The 23,815-nt window shown below is 38.0% G+C and overlaps 1 long non-coding RNA gene across 1 annotated transcript; it reads left to right on the top strand.

The window, feature by feature from the left end:
• Nucleotides 1–2,860: 2,860 nt before the first annotated feature.
• On the top strand, nucleotides 2,861–4,959 carry LOC117274440 (uncharacterized). The gene is made up of 2 exons (XR_004504540.2): nucleotides 2,861–3,050; nucleotides 4,431–4,959. It is a non-coding gene; the product is annotated as an uncharacterized lncRNA (long non-coding RNA).
• The last annotated feature ends 18,856 nt before the right edge of the window (nucleotides 4,960–23,815 follow it).

Here is a 23,815-nt window from a genome sequence, read left to right as displayed (position 1 = left end):
CTCGAAGATAAGTATGAATGTCATCATACCGATCCGCAAGACTCTACTAGACACTCGTTCATGACTTGTAGAACCTATGAACCTAGAGATCTGATACCAACTTGCCACAACCCAAAATCTAACTATTCGTGATGGCACCTAACCCAATCTTCTAGATAAGCCAATTAATAACTAATTAATTCCAATGAAATTAATAAGGCAATTAATTAAAAGAAAATATTTGAAACTGATACATTGCCCCAAGAACTGGTAGTACAAATTATGAGCTTCTAATATTAGAATTTACAAAGCTGGTATGAAATAAATACATCATCTGTTCGAAATATACATAAATAGATTTTTATAAATCTAAGGCTACCATGAACAACAGACAGCTACGATCAGAATGCATGTACGTCTTCAATTCCAGCTCTCGTCGATCGTAGCAACATCAACAACCAATATTTGCACGCAAGGTGCAGACGTGTAGTATGAGTACAACCGACCCCATGTACTCAATAAATAACAAACCTAGCCTTAGGTTGAAAGTAGTGGCGAGCTGGAACAAAGATCAGGATCCAATACCAATAGCCAACAACAATTCATAACAATATAATGAAAATAATACCTGTAATAACTCAACAATAAAATGCTCACCTCGTATAAAATTTTGGAAAAATAAATGTTTTCTTTGCAATTATAACAGTAAAACTCAAATCCTTTGCCGAAATCACCAAAATATGAGTACATTTTGTAAAACTGTGATTTTTCTCAAAAGCTTTTAAACAATAGATAGGATGTTTCATTTACAATTGGCATGAGGAAAATACATCTCTATGACCACATGCCAATGAGTATGTGAAGTCATGAATGACACAATATCATACAACATGAGCAAAAGTGCATCTCTATGCTTGTATGTCAAGTGTGAATGTTGAATGCCATGCAACTCAATGATAAAACTATATGTATACTCTCGGAGTATCAATTCACTCAGTCCTCCCAGTCACTCAATCCTCACAGTCACTCAATTCTCCCAATCGCTCGGCACTAGGCACTCGGCACTCGCACTCAATAGGTACCTGCGCTCACTGGGTGTGTGTACAGATTCTGGAGGGACTCCTTCAGCCCAAGCACTATAATCTGCAAGGATAACTCACGTGCTGCACGAATAACTCACGTGCTGTAGTATCGATATCTGGATCCGCACGGACAACTCACGTGCTCCACAGACAACTCACGTACTATAGTATCAATATCTGGATATGCACAGACAACTCCCATATTGTACTAAGCCAATCTGTCCTGATACGGCGGATAATCCGATCTCATAATTATCCTCACAATCAGGCCCTCGGCCTCACTCAGTCATCAATGTCTCCAGTCTCTCGGGCTCACAATATTATGAAACCAGCCCAAAATGATGACATGATGTATCAATAAATAACAACAGAGACTGCGATATGATATGCCATGAATGAATATGACTGAGTATGAAATTACAGTTTAAACATATAATTTGACAGTAGAAATGACATTAGTGGGTCCCAATAATACCAACATTTGCCCAAGCATGATTTCTAACATGAGTCACAACTCAGTTTCTCTAACACATAAAAATACATGGAAAAATACAAGTTAATTGACTCTACATCTCTACGGAATCAATCGAGTCTCAATTTATATGGTGCACGCCCACACGCTCGCCACCTAGCATGTGTGTCACCTCCAAACAATTCACATAACACGTATAATTAGGGTTCATACCCTCAGCTCCAAGATTAGAGATGTTACTTACCTCGAACAAGTCGAATCCAATGTCGAGCAAGCTAAACAATGCTCCAAAAATTCTATTCTGCGCGTATCAACTTCCGAACGGCTCGAATCTAGTCAACACAAATTATGGGAATTAATTCCATATCAAAATACTAATTTTCCCACAAAATTCGAAATTACACTCAAAAATTGCCCCGTAGGGCCCACATTTCGGAACCCGATAAAAGTTACAAAATATGAACGCACATTCAACCACGAATCCAACCATACAAATTTTACCAAATTCCGACATCAACTCAACCCTTTAATCTTCAAATTAAACCGAGAGGGTTTTCTAAGTTTTTCAATATTCACCAGTTAAATGTTAAAAACTACCATGAATTCGGGTAATTTGACCAATATTGAGTTAAAAACACTTACCCCGTTATTTTCCTTACAAATCTCCAGAATATCGCCTATTCCCGAGCTCCAATTTGTCTAAAATGGAGTTGAACTTAAAGTTTCTGCCCAGGCCTTTCTTTTTCATGAACGCGACAGTTCCCTCACGTTCGCGAAGCACATTTTTGTGTTGACCCAAATACTTTTTCGCGAATGCGATGCTTTACTAAGCTTGGCCTTCGCGAATGCGAAGCTTTAATGATTCATTGCCCCAAAACCTTCTACGCGAACACGAATGACATCACGCGTTCGCGATGAACACTGGATCAACCCTTCGCGAACGCGATCCCTGCATTGCGAATGCGAAGAACAAACTCGCCTGCCTCTAGTTCCTCTTCGCGGACGCAAGACCCGTCTCGCGAACGCGAAGAAGGAAACCAGACACTGCATTAGAAAAACTCCAGCAAAATTCCAAGTCCAAACACTACAACAAAAATGGTCTTTAACTGTAATTATATAGTGGCAATAAATAGTTGCCGTTAGTTTGTTCTCCACATACAAGTATTACCCACATTTGAATATTTGCGGGGCAATTATGCTTGTTTAGCGGCAATTCAAAATAATGGTCAGCACAAAGTGTATACAACTGAGTACATATTTTAAGTTTTGACCCCCCTCCAAATATTTGGTTCAACTTATTGTATTAATTTTTACTTCCCTCCAATTATTTCATCAAAGAAATATTCCCTCTTCTGCCGCACACATATTCACCCACAATTTGCAAAAGGATTCCTCTATGCCACAGTAAGCCATAGAAGAACTGGGGTTTCTTGATTCATCTCTCTCATGATCGTTACCCACAAGTAAACCTCTCTCTCATCGTCGTCTCTCTCACTATCACCAACCAATATCACCAGGTAATCTCTCTCTACTCTCTCTATCTCTACCTCTTTTTCTTTAGGTTTTGATTTCTTGTTGTTGATGGTTGTTCTAAAATCTAGAAGTCACAAATAAACTTCAAATTTTATAGATACAAGCCGAATATGCTTTTAATTTGGTCATGGTAAGTACATTTTATATACCAATAATTACCTTCATTATATTGTAGGAGAATTTGCTTCTTTTTCCCCCAGAAGAAAATAGAGTAGTGATGGTGAATCATTTGTATATAGATTACAATTGGTATTTCACGGAGATTTTTGTTGGAGCTATTTTTCCTTTTATGTTACCATAGCATTATCGTAAGAAACTGGATTTCCTTGTTGTAATGTTTCTTTCTCACAAAAGTCTTTTCTAGAAGGATGTTTGGAAATTAGTAAATTAGTAAATTTCTTTCATTACAGTTTTTCAACAAAATAATATTTTCTAGTGCAAACTTGAAATGAAATTAGTCACTTCACTGCTAAATTGGAAAAATAGATATACTCTCAATTTGTTTAATTTTCATAACTAAATCGTTAAGAGCAATTGTTTAAACTGTTACTAGCATTTTTTATATTTAGAAACTATATAGTTGTAGTTATCCTCATTTCCATATGACAAAAGTATTCATTTTAACATATTAGTTAAAGCCATTTAGTCTGAGTTTTTGAAACAGGGAAAGTCAAGCATTTTGGAACATATGAGAGTATTACCCGAATATTGGAATGGGTAAAGAGACTTATGTACTCATTTGATAAAAACTTTACATGTTTTCTTTTGGTTATTTGGCCCTATGTGAGATTTAAACTTGTTTGTTTCATTATCTGTCAGTAGGGATGGAGAAGTGAGAACAAGATAAACTTTTCATGAAAATTCATTGAATATGTTGCATTCTTGTCTTTCTGTGGTAAGATATGAAAGAATTAATTCAGCTTTGCTTACGTGAGTAGTTAGTAAATATGTTGCATTCTTGCTTTCTGTGGTAAGATATGAAATAATTAATTTAACTTTATTTTTGTACTGGATTAGTACCATCTTGGTAGTAGGATATCATTAATTACCTTTACTTATCAATTTTATTTTGGTGGTTAGCTATTTTGATCATTCTCCATATGTGATGAGATTCAATCTTGTTTTGCTCTTCCATCAGATTGGCTTTTTCTGCTAGTAAATTTGTTTTCATGACCTGGAAACCTTGTTTGTGAAGTTGCAGTTCATTGATCTTGTATAATGTTCTGCTTGCTTCTACGCAACAATTAATATTTAAGTCATGCAAGTTGAGCTTGATGTATTTGATTTGTCAAGTTTCCATTTGTTAGATAATATTCATACTGAAAGTTTTGAGGAAGCTTTCTTTCGATTAACGTTCCTTTCAGTGTTAAGATCATGACAATACACTTTCTCTGATGATCATGGAAGTGCAAGCCTAGTTAAAGCACAAAAGGATTGATGCAATTAACGCAAGGGATCATGGGAAGTTCAATGTAATGACCAAATTCTCTTTTAGTAAACAAATTGTCACTCTTTTATCAATATTTCACTGAACCATAGTCATATTTAGTATGCTACTTTTTCAAGCATTGATAGCATGCACAAAACTTGTACCATGCTGGTGTAATTTGAGAAGTTGATCTAGTGCAATCTAGCTCCTTATCCTGGTGCATAAGAGGGTTTGATCTGGTGCAATCTAGCCCATCATTTCGGTGCACAAATGGATCTTTAAGCTTGTGCAAGTACGCGTGGCACATATGGAAGACTTCCATTATGATCAAGGAATAAAGAAATTTGTTAAACATGAAAATGTATTGGATTCAAATGATTTTCCTCCTCCTATGTATTTACATTTGAAACGATAAATTAGCAGTTGTATTTGTTTTGAATGTAATGAAATACATTTTGCTTCAATGGATTTGATATTAGCATGTTTTATTTTATAAAATAATTTTTTGTCAACTATAGAAAAGCCATTAAGGACATCAATAAAGGAAAATTTAAGAGTAGTATTAGTCACCATTACAACTGCCGTTAAAAGAGTTCCTCTTTCACATCAATTAATCGATCTTTAGCGGCAATAATAAATGCCACTGAATGTATGAGCTAGCATATCTTTTAGGCAGGTTTAGTGACTATTGTAATTGCCGGTGACAATAATTGGTGTCTTTACCAACACTAGGTAGATTGTTCCGTTAACCATCCGAAACTCACCTGAGGCCTTTGGGACTTTAACTAAATATACCAACAAATCCTAAGGCATCATACAAACTTAGTCGAAACCTCAAATCACACCAAACAACGCTAAAACCACGAATCATACCCCAATTCAAGCTTAATAAAATTAAAAAATTTTAACTTTTATATTTGATGCCGAACCTATCAAATCAAGTCCGATTGACCTCAAATTTTGCGTACAAATCATAAATGACATAACGAAACTATTCAAATTTTCAGAATCGGATTCCGACCCCGATATCAAAAAGTCAACTTCCCGGTCAAACTTTCAAACTTAAATTTCTATATTAGCCATTTCAAGCATAATTTAACTACGGACTTTTAAATAATTTACGGACACGCTCATAAGTCCAAAATTACCATAAGGAGCTATTGGAATCATCAAAAATCTATTTTGGGATCGTTTACAAATAAGTCAACATACGGGCAACCTTTTCAACATAAGTTTTAAACCTTGGAACTAAGTGTTCTAATTCATTCCAAAACCTCACCGGACCCGAACCAATTACTCTGGCAAGTCACATAACAATTGTAAAGTATAAATTGAGCAGTAAATGGGAGAACGAGGTTGAAATACTCAAAATGACCGGTTGTGTCGTTACATCAACAAAAGTCAACCCGAACTCGTTTGGTCAAAATCCGAGATTCAGACCAAAACCCGATTACGCATTGACCCACGAGCCCGGTTATGTAATTTATTTCGAAATCCGACCTCAATTCAAAGTCTAAATCCCAAATTTTAAAAAATCCTTAATTCTACCGAAATCCCTAATTTCTACCATGAAAATCCTAGATTTTATGTTGAAAACTTATAAAATATAATGGGTAATTAAAAGGAAATAGAGTAAATTCACTTAGCAATGTATTTAAGAAGAAATTCTCTTGGAAATATTATCTCTAGGGTGTTTAGGGTTGAGAGTTTGTGAAAAAATGAGCTAAATCCCGGTATCTCAGCCTTTTGTCCTAGCGCAAATATCGAAATTGAGACCTAGGATTTGCAATTGCGAACCCCGCAAATGCGAAGAAGTCGCATCTCTGCTGTCATTGCAAATGCGAACACTGGAGCTTTGCAAAAGCGATCACTTAATCGCAATTGTGAACAAAATATTCGCAAATGTGATCTTGATAGACATGGCCAGATATCACATATGCGATCTCCCACCACGCAATTTGCGAGGTTTACAGACCACACCAGCAACATAGGGTTATCAGCTATTCTTCTAAGTCGAGAATCACTCCTTAGCCTATCCGAAACTCACCCGAGCCCTCGGGGCTCTAAACCAAACATGCATACAAGTCCAAAAATATCATACGAACTCGCTCGCATGATCAAAACACCAAAATAGTACTTAGAACCACGAATCAGACACCAAAATGAATGAAATTTTCAAAAAAACTTGAGAACATACAAATTTACAACCGGACGTCCGAATCACGTCAAAACCATTCCGTTTTGCATCAAATTTTGCAGACAAGTCATAAATAATAAAATGAACATATACCAAGTTCCGGTTCCAAAATCCAAATACGGTAGAAACAAAGTCAAACTACGGTCAAACTTATGAATTCTTTAACCCTTTAAACTTCTAGTTTTCAACAAATTATGATAAATCAAGTTAGGGACTTCCGAATTCGATTCTGGGAAAATGCCCGAGTCCCAAATCACAATACGGATCTACCAGAACTGTCAAAGAACTGATCCGGATCTGTTTACACAGGTCTAAGCTTGCAAAGGAGAATGAGAAGAATGAAGACATTCTTCAAGACATGTTGAATCTACTTCAGGATAGAAACTAAGAACCCGGTCCTTCCTAGTCTTAAACCATTCCTAGCCTAGTTTGTAACCAGTGACCCGAGTGGGATGTTTATTTTTTTGTCTTTTTGCTCATGGTTCAGTACTTTTATTTCTTTTTATGCTTTATGGATGAATCTTATCAATGATAATCACTGATTTTGCTATAATTATTTGTTGATATTTATTAGATGGCTAATATCCTTATATTGATAAGAGAAACTTGAATCCATGAATGTATTTGAAGTAGCCTAAATGGCCATGATTAAGATATTCTAAAATCTGGTTATATAACTTAATTATGTAACTTTTCGATTTTGCGAAAAGGGGAAAGATAGGTTATGCTTTTGCTTTGGACTGTGATATTTATAACTTAATGAACCCAGTCCTTGATGATTTGTGACTTTAAAATGGAAAGTGTAATAACATTGTGTTGATCTTGAGCTGAGTTGAAATAGGTTTCATGCTTATGAAAAGCACCGAGTTTGTCATCATCAAAAAGGAGAATTTGTTGGCATGAGTAAGTTTTATTTTGATGATTGACAAAGGAACACTTGCATGAACCAAATCCATACATAGTGTACACAAGGCACTAGCAGATTCAATCACAAGACATGCACGTGAAGAGGTTAAGCATAAGTGGTTATATCTGATATCTTCTGAACAAAAATGTTGCATAATTGATAAGGAGCATGACTCCTTAATTAAAGAGAACTCTATCCTAGATAAGAGAGGAGTTAGAAGTTGAATATAACTAGAACTCTTCCACCATGGAAGAGTAAAGCATTAGAATTCTAGTTAATCCTTATTCTACTAACTATATATATATATATATATATATATATATATATATATATATATATATATATATATATATAGTTGTGTTCTCTTTTATAGGTGACACACAAATGCTGAAGTTAAGCTAGAATTGAGAGCAAAATAGCAAGGCATTTTGCAAGCAATTCATGTGTGTTTCAAGTGTGCGAATCTGAAGCTACATGAATTAGATAGAAGAACAAGTTCCAAGACTCTGTCTTTTATTCTAGTTAAATTTGTAGTAGTGCTTTTGAGTTGTACCTTTTCGATTTCTTTCGGAGCATTTGTACTAGGTACTTTGAGTTGTATTGTTCAAGTTAGTGTTAATTTGAAGCTGTCGCAACAGCCTGTAGCTGGTTGAGACAAGGGTTAGAGGTAATCCTTAGGTTTACAAGAGTTTTGTAAACATTGTTGTTTGGCTCAGTGATTTAGTAAAGTGTTGGAAACAATTATACTAGGAAGTAGGTCGTAGTTTTTTTACCTTTTGAGCTGGGTATTTTACACGTAAAAATACTTGTGTTCTTTACTTTCTGCATTTATTATTTCGCAATTGTAGTTTAAGGAAATTTTAAAAGAACCAGGTCCTTCTATGATCTGTGCACTTGAAAAATTGGACACCACACAGATCATCCTTTCTTGTGCGACATTGAAGTATAAAACATCAAATCTCAATTACATACCACAATAATGTTCTAACATATGCGCAATTCCAGTTTTGTACCATTTAATATTCATTCCCTCGCACTTCTTAGGAAAACAGTCTTTCTCCAAAGCTACTAAGGAAACTTTCCTCTTATCTTCTCTTTCGCACAGTACCAAAGATAATCTCTATATTTTTTATCAACTTCCTTTAAAATAATTTATGGCAGAATAAATATATCCTCCCAAAAGCTATGGATTGGAAACAAGATAGCATTGATCACTTGAAGCCTCCATAGATATGATAATTGTTTGAAGTGTATATGTGAAATTGATCCTGATAGTAATCTTCTCAATCAACTAGTAACGTTTCAACTAACTCTATTTCTTAGGGAACAATAGCAAATCAAAATATCTTATAGGAAAAGAACTTAGCTAACAACTTGTTTAGATGGTTGTTATCTATTGTATCATATTGTATTGTTATCCCAAAATAATTTTTATTTTGATTGTTTCATTAAAATTGGTTGTATTGTATTGTTAAATCCATTATTCTAGAATAACGAAAAGTCCCATTTTTTGAAACAACCGATTTGGTGTGATAGGATGTTTCCTATTTTTCGTTCCAATTATGTCCTAACTTATTACTCCATAATTCTATTTTACCCTTTACTTTTTTTATTATTTTAACTCCAAATCTTCGTCCCTTTTTTCCTACAACTTCTGTCGCTTCCAACTCCAGCGTAAAAGATATAGGTTTTGCCTTCTTTCTGTTTCATATTTTTCTCCTAATGTGATTTTAACTCTAATTTTGTAACGATCCGGCCGATTGTTTTGGATATTTTAGTCCCGATCCCCTAATTTATGCTCCCTCTATGTTATATTGTGGTTACGTGACTTGCCGGGGTAGTTGATTTTGATTTCAGGTGAGTTTTGGAGTGAAATGGGACACATAGTCCCTAAAATAGAAGTTTAAGTCGTAGCAGTTGACCGTAGTTTGGCTTGTATGAAAATGACTCAAGAATGGAGTTTTGATGGCTCCAATAGCTCCGCAGGGTGATTTTGGTCTTAGGAGCGTATCCAGATGTTGATTTGGAGGTTCGTAGGTCGTTTCGACGTTAATTTGCGAAAGTTGGAAAGTTTAATCAGGAGTGGACTTTTTGATATCGGGGTCGGATTCTGATTTCGGAAGTTGGAATAGGTCTGTAATGTTATTTGTGACTTGTGTGCAAAATTTGGTGTCAATCAGAGTTATTTTAGTATGAATCTGTGTGGGTTTCAGAATTTTGAAGTTCATAGTTCAGGCTTGAATTTGGGTTGCGATTCATAGATTTTGTGTTATTTGATATGATTTCTGGCCTTGAGTAGGTCTATTATGTGTTTTGAAACTTGTTGATATATTTGAATGGGGTCCTGGTGGCCCCGGGTGTGAATCAGATGGAAATCAGATCATTTTTGGACTTAGTGATTTGCTGAAGTATTGGGCTAGTTCTGGTATCTTTGCACCTGCGGATGGATTGGCCGCAAGTGAGGGCTTGCAAATGCAAGCCACTAGTCGTAGAAGCAGATTTTGTCTAGCCCAGCTAGGATCGCAAGTGCGATTTCATAGAAGCTGACTCGCGGATGCGGAGGCTTCCTTCGCAGAAGCGGAACTTGGGGAAATAACATTGGGCTTGACCACGGAGTTTCTCCGCAGAAGCGTGCTTGCATATGCGACCTATTATCCACAGAAGCGGAGCCCCTGAACTTAAGTTTGGACCGCACATGCGATGGGTTTTTCGCATGCGCGGCATCACAAATGCGACAAAGGGCCTGCAAATGCGGTTTAACTGGGCAAAAAAGGGATTTTTGAGGGTTTTGCTTTATTTTTATTTTGGGATTTTCGGAGCTCGGCTTGAGGCAAAATTCGAGGGTTTTTCAAAGAAAATGTTGGGGTAAGGATTCTTGACTCATTTTTGATTAATTTCCACGAATCTACTAATAATTACATCTTCTAATTGGTATTGTTGTGATGATTATGAAATTGATTTACTTTAATATGTTATAGACATCATGTTTAGTCTAATTTCACATGTCTGTTTGTTGTATCTCTTATTTGCAAATTGCCATATGTGTTTACTTGAATTACTTAGTTTCTTCTATTCCGTATTCATTATTTAACTGTTGAACCCTTACTTGAAATTGCTATTCTTGGAGTATTTTGCTGTTGTGTTTGGTATTGAGTTGCAAAGGCCGTGGTTTCTAGTGAGGCAAAGTGTAAATTGCAAAATATAATTTTATTGAGTTGTTATGTTTTGGCATTCATGTTATTATTGAGAGGATTGTTTGGTTGTTTGCACGAGGTTTCTGCCGTGCAGTTGTTACTATTGATACGCATACGGTGATATAAGGCCTGGGTATTGAAAAGAATGCAATGAGATAAGGTGGGCTTGATTCGCGTGGCTAGTAGGGAAACTACTAGAAGCCATGCGGTGTGATAAGTTTGGCTAAAACGCGGGGTACTATTTCGGAAAAATGATTTTCAAAACTAAATGTAAAGGCCCCCACAGTATTATAAGGAAAGACTGTTATTTATTTTTATAATTTGGGACTACGAGGGGGTACCTCGGGAGTGCCCCTGTTGATCTTTTCTCTATTTGCTGTATTTTGTGTTTGTTATTTTCCTTAACATGTAAAATCCTTGTCTTCCTTTCGTGTTGTACTGATTCCATTGACTCCGTGTTGTTAACTTTCCGTAAATTCATTATTGTTTCACTTCCTTTGTCATTATCATTATATCATTATGCCTTATATAATATATTTTATTATCCTAGTAGGGCGTTGACCCGACCTCATTACTACTCTACCGAGGTCAGCCTTGGCACTTACTGGGTACTGTTGTGGTGTACTCATACTATGCTTTTGCACATGTTTTGTGCAGATCGTGGTACATCTTATCAGTCCTAGTATTAGAGTGCTAAGTTGCTTCGTTTGGAGACTTTAAGGTACAGCTGCACGCGTACGCATGCCTCACAGTCTCCTTTTATCCTGTTCTTCCTTATTTCTTTATACTTTTTATAGAAAACAATGTATAGGATTATCCAACACTATATCTAGAGCTTGTGATTTATATTTCACAAGGTTTTGGGGAGTTGTACACATTGATTTTATAGTTTCTATTTATGAAATTGTTGGAGTTTTGAAATTTTAAGTTTTATTTAATGTTTCTTCATGTTATTAGGCTTATCTAGTCTTAGATACTCGGTGTCGTCATGACATTCTACGGAGGAAATTTGGGGTTGTGACAAATTTGTATTAGAGCTCTAGGTTCATAGGTGTTGTGAGTCACAAGCAAGTTTAGTAGAGTCTCACGGATCGGTACAGAGACGTTTGTACTTATATTCGGGAGGCTATGGAACTTTTAGGAAAATCTCCACTTCTTTGATTCCTTATCGTGCAAAATTGTTGACTTCGGAATACTAAATTTCTATCTTTCTATTCTCTAACAAATGGTGAGGACACGTACATGTGGTGCAGCCAGATGTCAGGGTCGGGGTAGAGGCTAAGAACATCCATATGGTGCAGCCAGAGCACCTACACGAGATTCTACAGAGGAGCCACCAGTATCTCCAGTTAGACAGTAGGAACTTGAGATGCCTCTTACTATCCCAGCACTTCAATAGGCCTTTGCCTAGTTTCTCAGCTTGTTCGGCACTTTAGCTCAAGTAGGGTTGATCCCACTTGCTCTTGCCATATCTCAGTCCAGGAAAGGATCATAGAACCGCGCCGCCCCTACCCCAGAGCAGTGGGTGTAGGTTGATCATGTCCCAGAGGTCATACCAGTGCAACCAGTCACCCGAGTTCAGTCCGAGATTAGGCCAACAGTTTCTGAGGGGGATCAACTCAGGCTCGAGAGGTATAAGAAGTACCACCCTCCTACTTTCAGTGGCTTGGCTTCAGAGGATGCCCAGGGTTTCTTGAGGAGTGCCACTGTATCCTCAGTACTATGGGAATTGTAGAGTCTAGTGGGGTTACTTTCACTACGTTCCAGCTTAAGGGAGCGACTTATCAGTGGTGGCGAACATATGAGTTGGGTAGTCCGGCCGAGGCAGCTTCACTTACTTCGACTCAGTTCTCGGATATGTTATTGAGGGATTTTGTTCCCCTAGAGTCTCAGAGATGCATGGCGTGCAAAGTTTGAGCAGTTGTGCCAGGGTTCTATGACCATGTCAGAGTATGCGGTCCAGTTCAATGATTTGGTTACGTATGCACCAGCCTTGGTTGCTACTGTTAGAGTGCGAGTTCATCGATTTATCGAGGGTTTCAACCCCGGTATCATATTTAGCATAGCCCGAGAGTTGGAGATGGACATCGCATACCAGCAGGTAGTGAGGATCGCTAGGAGATTTGAGGGTATGTGGACTCGGGAGAGAGAGAGGAGAGGGAGGCCAATAGGCCTTGAGATTCTGGCACATATAGTGGTACCCGTTCCCCATCTGTAGCTCGTCGTGGTAGGGGCTATGTGAGTTTCCCTATTCATTCAGCACTTCCAGCCTCCAGCGGTATTCCGGCCACTCCTAGGCCTCAAGCTCCCTATTAATGCACCACCATTGTCTAGTGCACCTCCTAAACAGGGTGCTTTCAGTGGCCAGTCCAGCCGATTAGGCCTGAGCCAGCCACAACAACCACGTCCTACAAGAGCTTGTGTTGAGTGTGGTGACACTCATCATATGGTGAGGGATTTCCTTAGACTCAGGAGGGGTGCACCTTCACCGACTACTCAGGCTCCGCGTATTTCACCGGGTCCTTAGGCTTCTCAGTCCGTGGTCGCCGCACCAGTTTCCACTCCACCTGCACAACTAGCTAGAGGTGGAGGTCGAGCAGATAATGGTCGCCCTAGAGGGGGAGGCCAGTCCAGATATTATGCTCTTCCTGCTAGTACACAGGTAGTTGCATCTGACTCAGTCATCACATGTATTGTTCCGATCTGTCATAGAGATGCATCAATCTTATTTGATCTAGGCTCCACTTATTCCTATGTGTCGTCTTAGTTTGCTCCATATTTGGGTGTATCCCATGATTCTTTGAGTTCTTCCATCTATGTGTCCATACCTGTGGGAGATTCTATTGTTGAATTGACCGTGTGTATCAGTCGTGTTTAGTTGTTTGGTGGTTTTGAGAGCAGAGCCAATCTATTGTTGCTCAGTATGATAGATTTTGATATTATTTTGGGTATAGACTAGTTGTCGACCTATCATGGTATTCTCGATTGTCATGCCAAGACTGTGATATTTGCTATGCCAGGATTACCACGGATAGAGTGGAGAGGTGCTTTAGATTACGTTTCTAGCAGGGTTATCTCATTTCTAAAAGCTGACCGTATGGTTGAGAAGGGGTGTAATGCTTATCTAGCTTTCGTGAGGGAATTCAATGTTGATACTCCTACCGTGGAGTCAATTCCAGTAGTGAGCAATTATCTAGATGTATTTACGGTGGATCTTCCGGGCATGCCGCCCGACAAGGATATCGATTTTGGCATTGATTTGTTACCGGGCACTCAACCCATTTCTATTCCACCTTATCGTATGGCCCCAGCAGAGTTGAAAGATTTAAAGGAATAGTTGCAAGAGTTGCTTGATAAGAGCTTCATTCGGCCTAATGTGTCGCCTTGGGGGTGCTCCAATCTTATTTGTAAATAAGAAGGATGGTTCTATGCGTATGTGTATTGATTATCGCCAGTTGAACAAGATTACATTGAATAACATGTATCCAATGGCACGTATTGATGTCCTATTTGATCAGCTACAAGGTTCCAAAGTGTTCTCTAAGATTGACTTGCATTCAGGCTATCATTACGAGTTCCGTGTGATGTCATTTGGGCTGACCAACGCCCCAACAACATTCATGCACTTGATGAACAGTGTATTTCAGCCCTATCTTAACTTATTCATCATTGTGTTTATTGATGACATTCTGGTGTACTCTCGGAGCCGGGAGGATCTTGAGCAATACTTGAAGACCGTGTTTCAGACCTTGAGAGAAAAAACGTTATATGTAAAATTTTCAAAGTGTGAATTGTGGCTTGGTTTGGTGGAAATTTTGGGTCATGTAGTGTTAAGTGAGGGGATCAAGGTGAATTCGAAGAAGATTAAAGCAGTGCAGAGTTGGCCCAGACCATCTTCAGCTATGGAGATCCGGAGTTTTCTTTGTTTGGCGGGGTATTACCGTTGATTTGGGGAGGGCTTCTCGTCTATTGCATCACCTATGACTAGATTGACCCAGAAGGGTGCTTCGTTAAGGTGGACGGAGGAGTGTGAAAGGAGATTTCAAAAGCTCAAGACAACTTTGACTACAACCCTGGTGTTGGTGTTGCCTTCGGGTTCAGGGTCTTATATTGTGTATTGTGATGTGTCGCAAATTAGTTGTACTGCGGTGTTGATGCAGGACGGTAGGGTGATTGCCTACACGTCTAGATAGCTAAAGGTACATGAGATGAAACATATCCTGTCTATGACCTTGAGTTAGCAGCTATTATTCATGCCTTGAAGATCTGGTGGCACTATTTGTATGTTGTCCCTTGTGAGGTCTACATCGACCATTGGAGTCTACAACATCTTTTCAAACAGAAGAATCTTACCTTGTGGTAGTGGAGGTGGTTAAAGTTGCTTAGGGACTATGATATCACCATTCTATGTCATCTTGGGAAGGCCAATGTGGTGGCAGATGACTTGAGTCGCAAGGCGAAGAGTTTGGGCAGCTTAGCATATCTACCGGTAGCAGAGAGGCCATTAGCCTTGGATGTTCAGGATTTGGCCAACTAGTTTGTTAGATTGGATGTTTCTGAGCCGAGCCGAGTTTTGTCTTGTGTGGTTTCTCGGTCTTCTCTTTATGATCATATCAGAGAGCGTCAGTATGATGACCCCCATCTTCCTTTCCACAAGTACACGGTTTAGCATGGCGATGTCAAAGATGTCACTATTAGGGATGCCGGTGTATTACAGATGCAGGGTAGGCTATGTATGCCCAATGTAGATGGCTTGCGTAAGTTGATTCTCCAGGAGGCTCACAGTTCGCGGTACTCCATTCATCCGAGTGCTGCCAAGATGTATCATGACTTGAGTTTAACAGTATTGGTGGAGGAGAATGAAGAAGGACATAGTGGAGTATGTAGCTTGGTGCCTAAACGGTCAGCAGGTGAAGTGTGAGCATCAGTGGCTTGGTGGATTGCTTCAGAGATCCCATAGTGAAAATGGGAGCGGATTACTATAGATTTTGTTGTTGGGATCCCACAGACTCAGAGGAAGTGCGATACAGTTTGGGTGATTGTGGATAGGTTGACCAAGTCAGCTCATTTCATTTTAGTGGTGACTACTTATTCTTCAGAGCAGCTGGCTCAGGTTTATATTTGCGAGATCGTCAGGCTTCATGGCGTGCCATTATCTATCATCTTTGACCGGGGTACGCAGTTTACATCATGGTTCTAGAGGGTCGTTCAGCATGAGTTAGGGACACGGGTGGAGTTGAGAACAATATTTCACCCTCAGACATACGGGTAGTCCGAGCGCACTATTCACATATTGGAGGATATGCTTCATGCATATGTGATGGAGTTTGGGGGTGCTTGGGATCAGTTCTTGCCGCTTGCGGAGTTTGCCTACAACAACAATTACCAGTCGAACATTCAGATGGCTCAGTATGAGGCTTTGTATAGTAGATGGTGTCGGTCTCCGGTGGGCTGGTTTGAGGCGGGTGAGGCTTGGCTATTGGGTACAAACTTGGTTCAAGATGCTTTAGAAAAGGTTAAATTGATTCAAGATCGACTTCGTACAACCCATTCCATAAAGAAGAGTTATGTGGATCGAAAAGTTCGCAATATTGCATTCATGGTTGGGGAGCAGGTGTTGCTTCGGGTTTCACCCTTGAAGGGTGTTATGAGGTTCAGGAAGAAGGGCAAGCTGAGCCCTAGGTATATCAGACCTTTTGAGATTCTTGAGAGGGTTGGAGATGCGACCTACAATCTTGCACTACCACCTAGTCTAGTTGCAGTTCATCTAGTGTTCCATGTTTCTATGCTCTAGAAGTATCACGACGATCCGTCTCATGTCTTATGTTAAGGAGCCAATGGCTATTTTGGACAGGCAGGTTCGAAATTTGAGGTTGAAGAACATTGCTTCAGTGAAGGTTCAGTGGAGGGGTCAACCAATTGAGGAGGCGACTTGTGAGACCGAGAATGATATGCGTAGCCGTTATCCTCATCTTTTTACCACTTCAGGTATGTCTCTATACTCGATCGAGGACGAACGTTTATTTTAAAAGGGGGAGGATGTAATGACCCAGCCGGTCGTTTTGGATATTTTAGCCCTGATTCCCTAATATATGCTCCCTCTATGCTATATTATGGTTACGTGACTTACCGGGGTGGTTGGTTTTGAGTTCATGTGAGTTTCAGAGTGAAATGGGACAAATAGTCCATAAAATGAAAGTTTAAGTTGTAGGAGTTGACCGTAGTTTGACTTCTGTGAAGATGACTCTGGAATGGAGTTTTGACGGTTCCAATAGCTCTGTAGCATGGTTTTGGTCTTAAGAGCGTGTTCGGATGTTGTTTTGGAGGTTTGCAGGTCATTTCGGTGTTAATTGGCAAAAGTTGGAAGATTTTGAAAAGTTTGACCGAGAGTGGACTTTTTGATATCGGGGTTAGATTCCAATTCTGGAAGTTAGATGAAGTTCATAGTTCATACGCTTGAATTTGGGTTGCGATTCGTAGAATTTGTGTTGTTTGATGTGATTTGTGGCCTCGAGTAGGTCCGTTATGTGATTTGAAACTTTTGTTATATTCGGACGGGGTCCCGGGGCCCCCAGGTGTGAATCAGATGGAAATTAGATCATTTTTGGACTTAGTGATTTACTGAAGTGTTGGGATGGTTCTGGTGTCTTCGCACCTGCAGAGTGATTGGCCACAGGTGCGGGCTCGCAAATGCGAGCCACTGATCGCAGAAATGGATTTTGTCTAGCCCAGCTGGGATCGCATGTGCGATTATTTGTCCACAGAAGCGGACTCGCGGATGCAGAGGCTTCCTTCACAGACACGAAACTTGGGGAAACAACCTTGGGGTTGACCGTGGATGTGGTCGTTTCTCCGCAGAAGCGGTCTCACAGATGCGAGCTATTATCCGCAGAAGCGGGGCACCTGGACTTAAGTTTGGACCGCACCTGCGATGATTTTTTCACAGGTGTGGTGTCGCAGATGCGATAAAGGGCCCACAGATGTGGTTTAACTGGGCAGAAAAGGGAATTTGCGAGAGTTTTGCTTCATTATTTATTTTGGGATTTTGGGAGGTCGGCTTGAGGCAAAATTTTGAGGGTTGTTCAAAGGAATTGTTGGTGTAAGGATTCTTGACTCGTTTTTGATTAATTCCTATGAATCTACTGATAATTACATCTTGTAATTGGTATTGTTGTGATAATTGTGAAATGTGAAAGCCGTGGGCGTGAGGTGACGAGTGCATACACGGGCTAAATGTGAAATTTTCGGATTTTTGCTATGTAGTTTCCTTTCATTCTTTAATTGGGTTACTTTAATATGTTATAGACATCATGTTTAGTCTAACTTCACATGCCTATTTGTTGTATGTCTTATTTGCAAATCGCCCTACGTGTTTAGTTGAATTACTTGTTTTCTTCTATTTTGTATTCATTATTTAACTGTTAAGCCCTTACTTGAAATTACTATTCTTGGAGTATTATGCGGTTGAGTTTGGTATTGAGTTGCAAAGGACGTGGTTTCTATTGAGGTAAAGTGTAAGTTGCAAAATATCATTTTTATTGAGTTGTTATGTTTTGGCATTCGTGTTATTGTTGAGAGGATTGTTTGGTTGTTTGCACAAGGTTTCTACCGTGCCGTTGTTACTATTGATATACTTGCGGTGGTATAAGGTCCGGGTGTTAAACGCATGCGGTGAGATAAGGCGGGCTTGATATGCGTGGCTAGTAAGAGAACTACTAGAAGCCATGCGGTGTGATAAGGTGAGCTAAAACGCGGGGTGCTATTTCGGAAAAATAATTTTCAAAACTAAATGTAAAGGCCCCGCGGTGATTTAAGAAAAGACTGTGATTTACTTTTATGATTTGGGACTACGAGGCGGTACCTCGGGAGTGCCCCTGTTGATCTTTTCTCTATTTGCTATATTTGTTTGGTTGTTATTTTTCTTAACATATAAAATCCTTGTCTTCATTTCTGCTTGTATTGACTGCCTTGACTCCGTGTTGTTAACTTTCCGCAAATTCTTTATTGTTTCACTTCCTTTGTCATTATCATTATATCATTATGTCTTCTATCTTATATCTTATTGTCCAGTAGGGTCTTGACCCGACCTCGTCACTACTCTACTGAGGTTAGACTTGACACTTACTGGGTACCGTTGTAGTATACTCATACTACGCTTCTGCACATATTTTGTGCAGATCCAGGTACATCTTATCAGTCCTGGTATTAGTGCGGTGAGTTGCTTCGTTTGGAGACTTTATGATACACCTGCGTCCGCAGCCTCAGAGTCCCCTTCTATCTTGTTCTTCCTTATTTCTTTATACTTTTATAGACAACGATGTATTGGATTATCCAACACTGTATCTAGAGCTTGTGACTTATATCTCACTAGGATTTCGGGAGTTGTACGTATTGAGTTTATTGTTTCTATTTATTTGTTGGAGTTTTGAAATTTTAAGTTTTATTTAATGTTTCCGCATATTGTTAGGCCTACCTAATCTTAGAGAGTAGGTGCCATCACGACATTCTACGGAGAGAATTTGGGGTCGTGACAAATTCTAATTACTTTGAACTCCAATTCTTTATTTATTTGTTTTGTCAATTCTCGTTCCTTTCTTTATCATAGTTCTTTATTCCTTTTCTAATGATAGTTAACTTTTTCCTTCGGGTTTTTGCTATTGTTTTCAAGTTACAGGTACTTCTTTTCTTATTTTTTTGATAGTTACCATTTGTTTTCCTATTGTACGTCTAGTTGTTTGAGTAGTTAACCACCTATTATGCTGCAATTATGTATGATTATTGTGGAGATTCTTATTTGTATGATATAAGTACCTGATGATCAGAATGATTTGCTAATGTAATTCACCAAGTATTATATTAAACCCAAATATATATAATTAAGTAATTTAATTACTCTCTCATTGGGTACAATAATGTTGTTGAACACTAGTGCGAGAAAAGTTAGAAACTATTGAGATTTACAAACAAAAATCCTTAACATTGGATTTCTAGTCAGTCAGTTAGTTAACAAAAAATATAATCCCAAAAGTCCAAAAATATTGTGACTTAGAAGATAAAAGCAGGACAAAAGCAATAAAATTGTTTTTAAAACTTTTTTATAATTTGAAGATAAGAAGGTGAAGACAATATAAATATCTTTGGTTCAGTGATAAAAACAATGAGCAACTAGATCGATAAGTAGAGGAAAAAGTTATCTGATTAATTCTTGATGCGTAATTTTTGATAAATTTAATACTTAAATAATTGATGGTATTTTCATAAATTTATCAGTTACAATACAATACGATACAGTCAAATCAAACAACAAAATGTTATTTAACAACAACAAATAATACACTTTATCCAAATATTGTATTTATAAAACGATACAATACAATACAATATAATACAGTGTAATACAATACATTATAAAACGATGGGTAACAATCATATAATCAAGCAGTAAGTTTTAGTGAGTAGTTTGATGAGAAATCGATTTTTTTGAAAAAAGAATATCGTCTTTCTCTAGCAAAACAACAAGGCGATATTTCTTGGAAACACATGAATTAGATGAGAGCTTTTACCCCTTAATCGGAACTATGTCCGTGGCTCTTTCAAGTTAGGGTAAGGGATTTTCACATTTGGGGTTGATCGAAGAAGACAAGAGCTTTTGTTTTGTATTTTGATATTTCGCGTGGTTGCACATGATGAGGCCTCTATTTATTTTGACAGATTTTATCGTCACTTTTGTAGGGCGAAATAACAAACTGATAAGCTTTTGGGATACATTAAGGACCTTTTCACATTAGGGTTTATATAAGAAGGACCTAATGAATCCAAAGTCCATGCATTAAGAATCATTTTTATCATTTTCTCAAATTATGCTTTCCTTTACTCCATAGGACCTTCTCATCGGTTGTAGGATTTGGTGGCCCAAAATTGACTAGGATTGGCCAAAAAACCTCATCTCTAAAAGCCCAGCTCGTGAAGTCCATTGGTCCAGGATTTGAAATTTACACTAAAATGCAAAAAATGTAGGGTGTGATTATATTTTCTTTGGCTTTTATGTCTAATTTCTTTAGCCAAAGGACAGGATATGGTTCTTTTGGTAAGGTTCATAATATGATACTAAGTAAATTCATATTTCTGTAAATTCGTCATGTATGAGATTTGAGTGGGGGAGAGAGCCGAAAGTAGCCCCGTTCATGTATCGGATTGGATCAAATTTGGCATATTTTGGACTATAATTTCGAATTTTGGACTTGGTAAATCCAAATCCGAACCAAATTAAATTCGGTTCGGATTTGGATTTTGATATTTGGATCGAATAAATATTTTAGATTACGGTTCGAATTGTAAGCCTTATATATTAAGATACTAAAATAAAAGACTTTAAGTAGCTAGCTATAACTAACGAGTCATACACAACATTCCATATAATTACTCAAATCTTTCATGATAAGGAAACTATGTAAGATCACAACACACTTGGATTGAGAAACAGGCAAAAGCACACCCGTTTCAACCATCACATACATAGCTAGAACAAAAATATAAGGACATGATTAACCACACTTGTGTTTCTCAGCAAGAAAACTCGGAGAAACAAGACATGTCCAAATTTTTACTAACTGTTGTCAGATAATGAATTATACTTTGATGCTCTTACTATCTAAACAACTTCTCCTATTATTTTGCACAAGACAATCAACATTAGGTATTGTTGCAAGTTTCTCAACTAGCATTAGACCCCATTGAGAGCCTTTATTTCGGTCGATATGTGCTCTTCATGAAAGAATATGAGAGAAATAAGATAAATGAAACCTATCTTTATGTGATGGCATCCTCACTTTTATATGTAGACCCTATATTTCAGATTTTGGATCGGTTCAGATTTAAATTAAGCCAAACGATATCCTATCCGATATTCAAAATAATTAAATATTTAATATTAAATCCGATCCAAAAAGTTGAGATTTGATTCGAACCAATTCGAATAACACGGATCGATTCGAATTTTTGGTTTAATCCAAATAATGCACAACCCTAGCCGAAAGGGTGGTAAAAGGAAAGGAAAGGAAAGGAGTGGAAAGAAAGAGTAAATGATACATTCTAAGAAATAGTCTTTTATTCAGTCGTACTTATTTACTTCTCATCACCGTTTTTGAGAGTTTTCTGGTGACAATGTTTTCTATTTTCATCTTAAAATATTACTGGAATTTAGAATTTCTTCTTTTTAGTTTCTACAAATTCTTTTTGTTGTACGTAGTTCTTTTTTCAAAGATTTGTGGATGTTTTATTCCTTTTTTTAAAACTAATACTTTCAAATTATTATGAAATAAAGACCGTAAAGTAAAGACAAGTATAGAGATAAACTGATATATTATTCAAACTTCAAACTTATGTACATAATGAACTGAAATCTCCTCTATTTACAAAAGAAAGCAAGCTGCTGTGTAAGATGTTACTGTACCAGGTATAGATAATCTTCTAGTGGGGGTAATGTTTATGCATAACGAGGTATTGAAAGGATAAGTTCATTGTACCAGATATAGATAATCTTCTACCGGAGGTAATATTTATCCATAACAGGGTACTAAAAGGATAAGCTTATTCAGGAGGCTTATTTCCAATAGAGTACTAAATAGATAAACATATTTACGGCAGAGTCTCATATAGATAAGCTTCTTCAAAAAGCTTATTTGCAATAGAGTATTAAATGAACATCCATAATATAATATATTAATAACACACCCCCCCTTTGGATATTCATTAAAAGATAATGTGTCTAATTAAAATCATACTAGGAAAAATCCCGTGAGAAAAATCCTAGTGAACGGAAAAGAGTACATATATTTAGTAATACGCATAACTAGTTGTCTCATTAAAAACCTTATAAGGTAAACCCTGTGGGAAAAAAACTTAGTAAGGAAAAAAAAGTATAGCGCGTATTTTACTCCCCCTCATAAAAACCTTGTTTCAAATATTTGAGTCTTCGTATTCCGATTGTCACGACCCAAAACCAACTGTCGTGATGGCGCCTATCGTGGAACTAGGCAAGCCAACTACTCAACCAGTTCAACCAAATAAAAACTTTAAAAATTAAACGGAAGCATTTAATATTTGAGAAAAACCCTTTAAAAAACAAAATAAAACCACAACGCAATACAAATATCTCCCAAAACTGGGGTGTCACGAGTAAATGAGCATCTATACCAGGATAGAACCCACTACAATGTCTGAGGACTAAGAACTGAAATACAAATAAAGATAATGAAGGAGAGTCAAGGGATGCGAACGCCCTGCAGCTACCTCGATAAGCTCCGAGATCTCGACTCCTCACTCAGCAGACGCCGTAATCGGAAGCACCTGGATCTGCACACTCGGTGTAGGGTGTAGTGTGAGTACAACCAACTCAATAAGTAACAAATCCAAACTTTGGACTGAAAGTAGTGACAAACTCAACCAGCACAGTTCAATGTAGAAAATAACAGTGCAGAAACGTAAACATGCTTCCAGGTTCGATAGATATCTCAAAATAGTAAAATGGATCAAATCTGAATGATATGAAGAATATAACCCCTCTACTTCTACATACCAATGCACATGTTTTATGTGACACACCATGCTGACAATATCATATGCTCACACTCTCAAATGCTCAATCACTCAGTATTGTATATGGCCCATACGGCCCAAGAAAGATCCATCCCGGAATATATACATCACTGACCATCAGTCACCCAGTACTGAGTAGGGCCAATCCAGCCCGCGTAGAAGATCCATCTCCAGGTATATAATACTTCAGACAAAATCCATATCCAGGGAAGATCTATCCCTCAATATAATCAAACGCGCTCACTTGAGGCTCCTTTAGCCCAAGCGCTATCATAAATCAGTATAACCGCTTCGGCGTGCAGTCCAATCCTATAAATATCACTCATAATCAGGCCCTCGGCCTTACTCAGTTATCAACCTCTCTAGTGTCTCTCTCACGGGCTCATAATCTCATATTACTAGCCCGAAAATAATGATATGATGTA

This window comes from Nicotiana tomentosiformis, chromosome 12 (assembly GCF_000390325.3).
Source record: "Nicotiana tomentosiformis chromosome 12, ASM39032v3, whole genome shotgun sequence".
NCBI classification, from domain to species: domain Eukaryota; kingdom Viridiplantae; phylum Streptophyta; class Magnoliopsida; order Solanales; family Solanaceae; genus Nicotiana; species Nicotiana tomentosiformis.
This window is presented reverse-complemented; position numbering and strand designations above follow the sequence as displayed.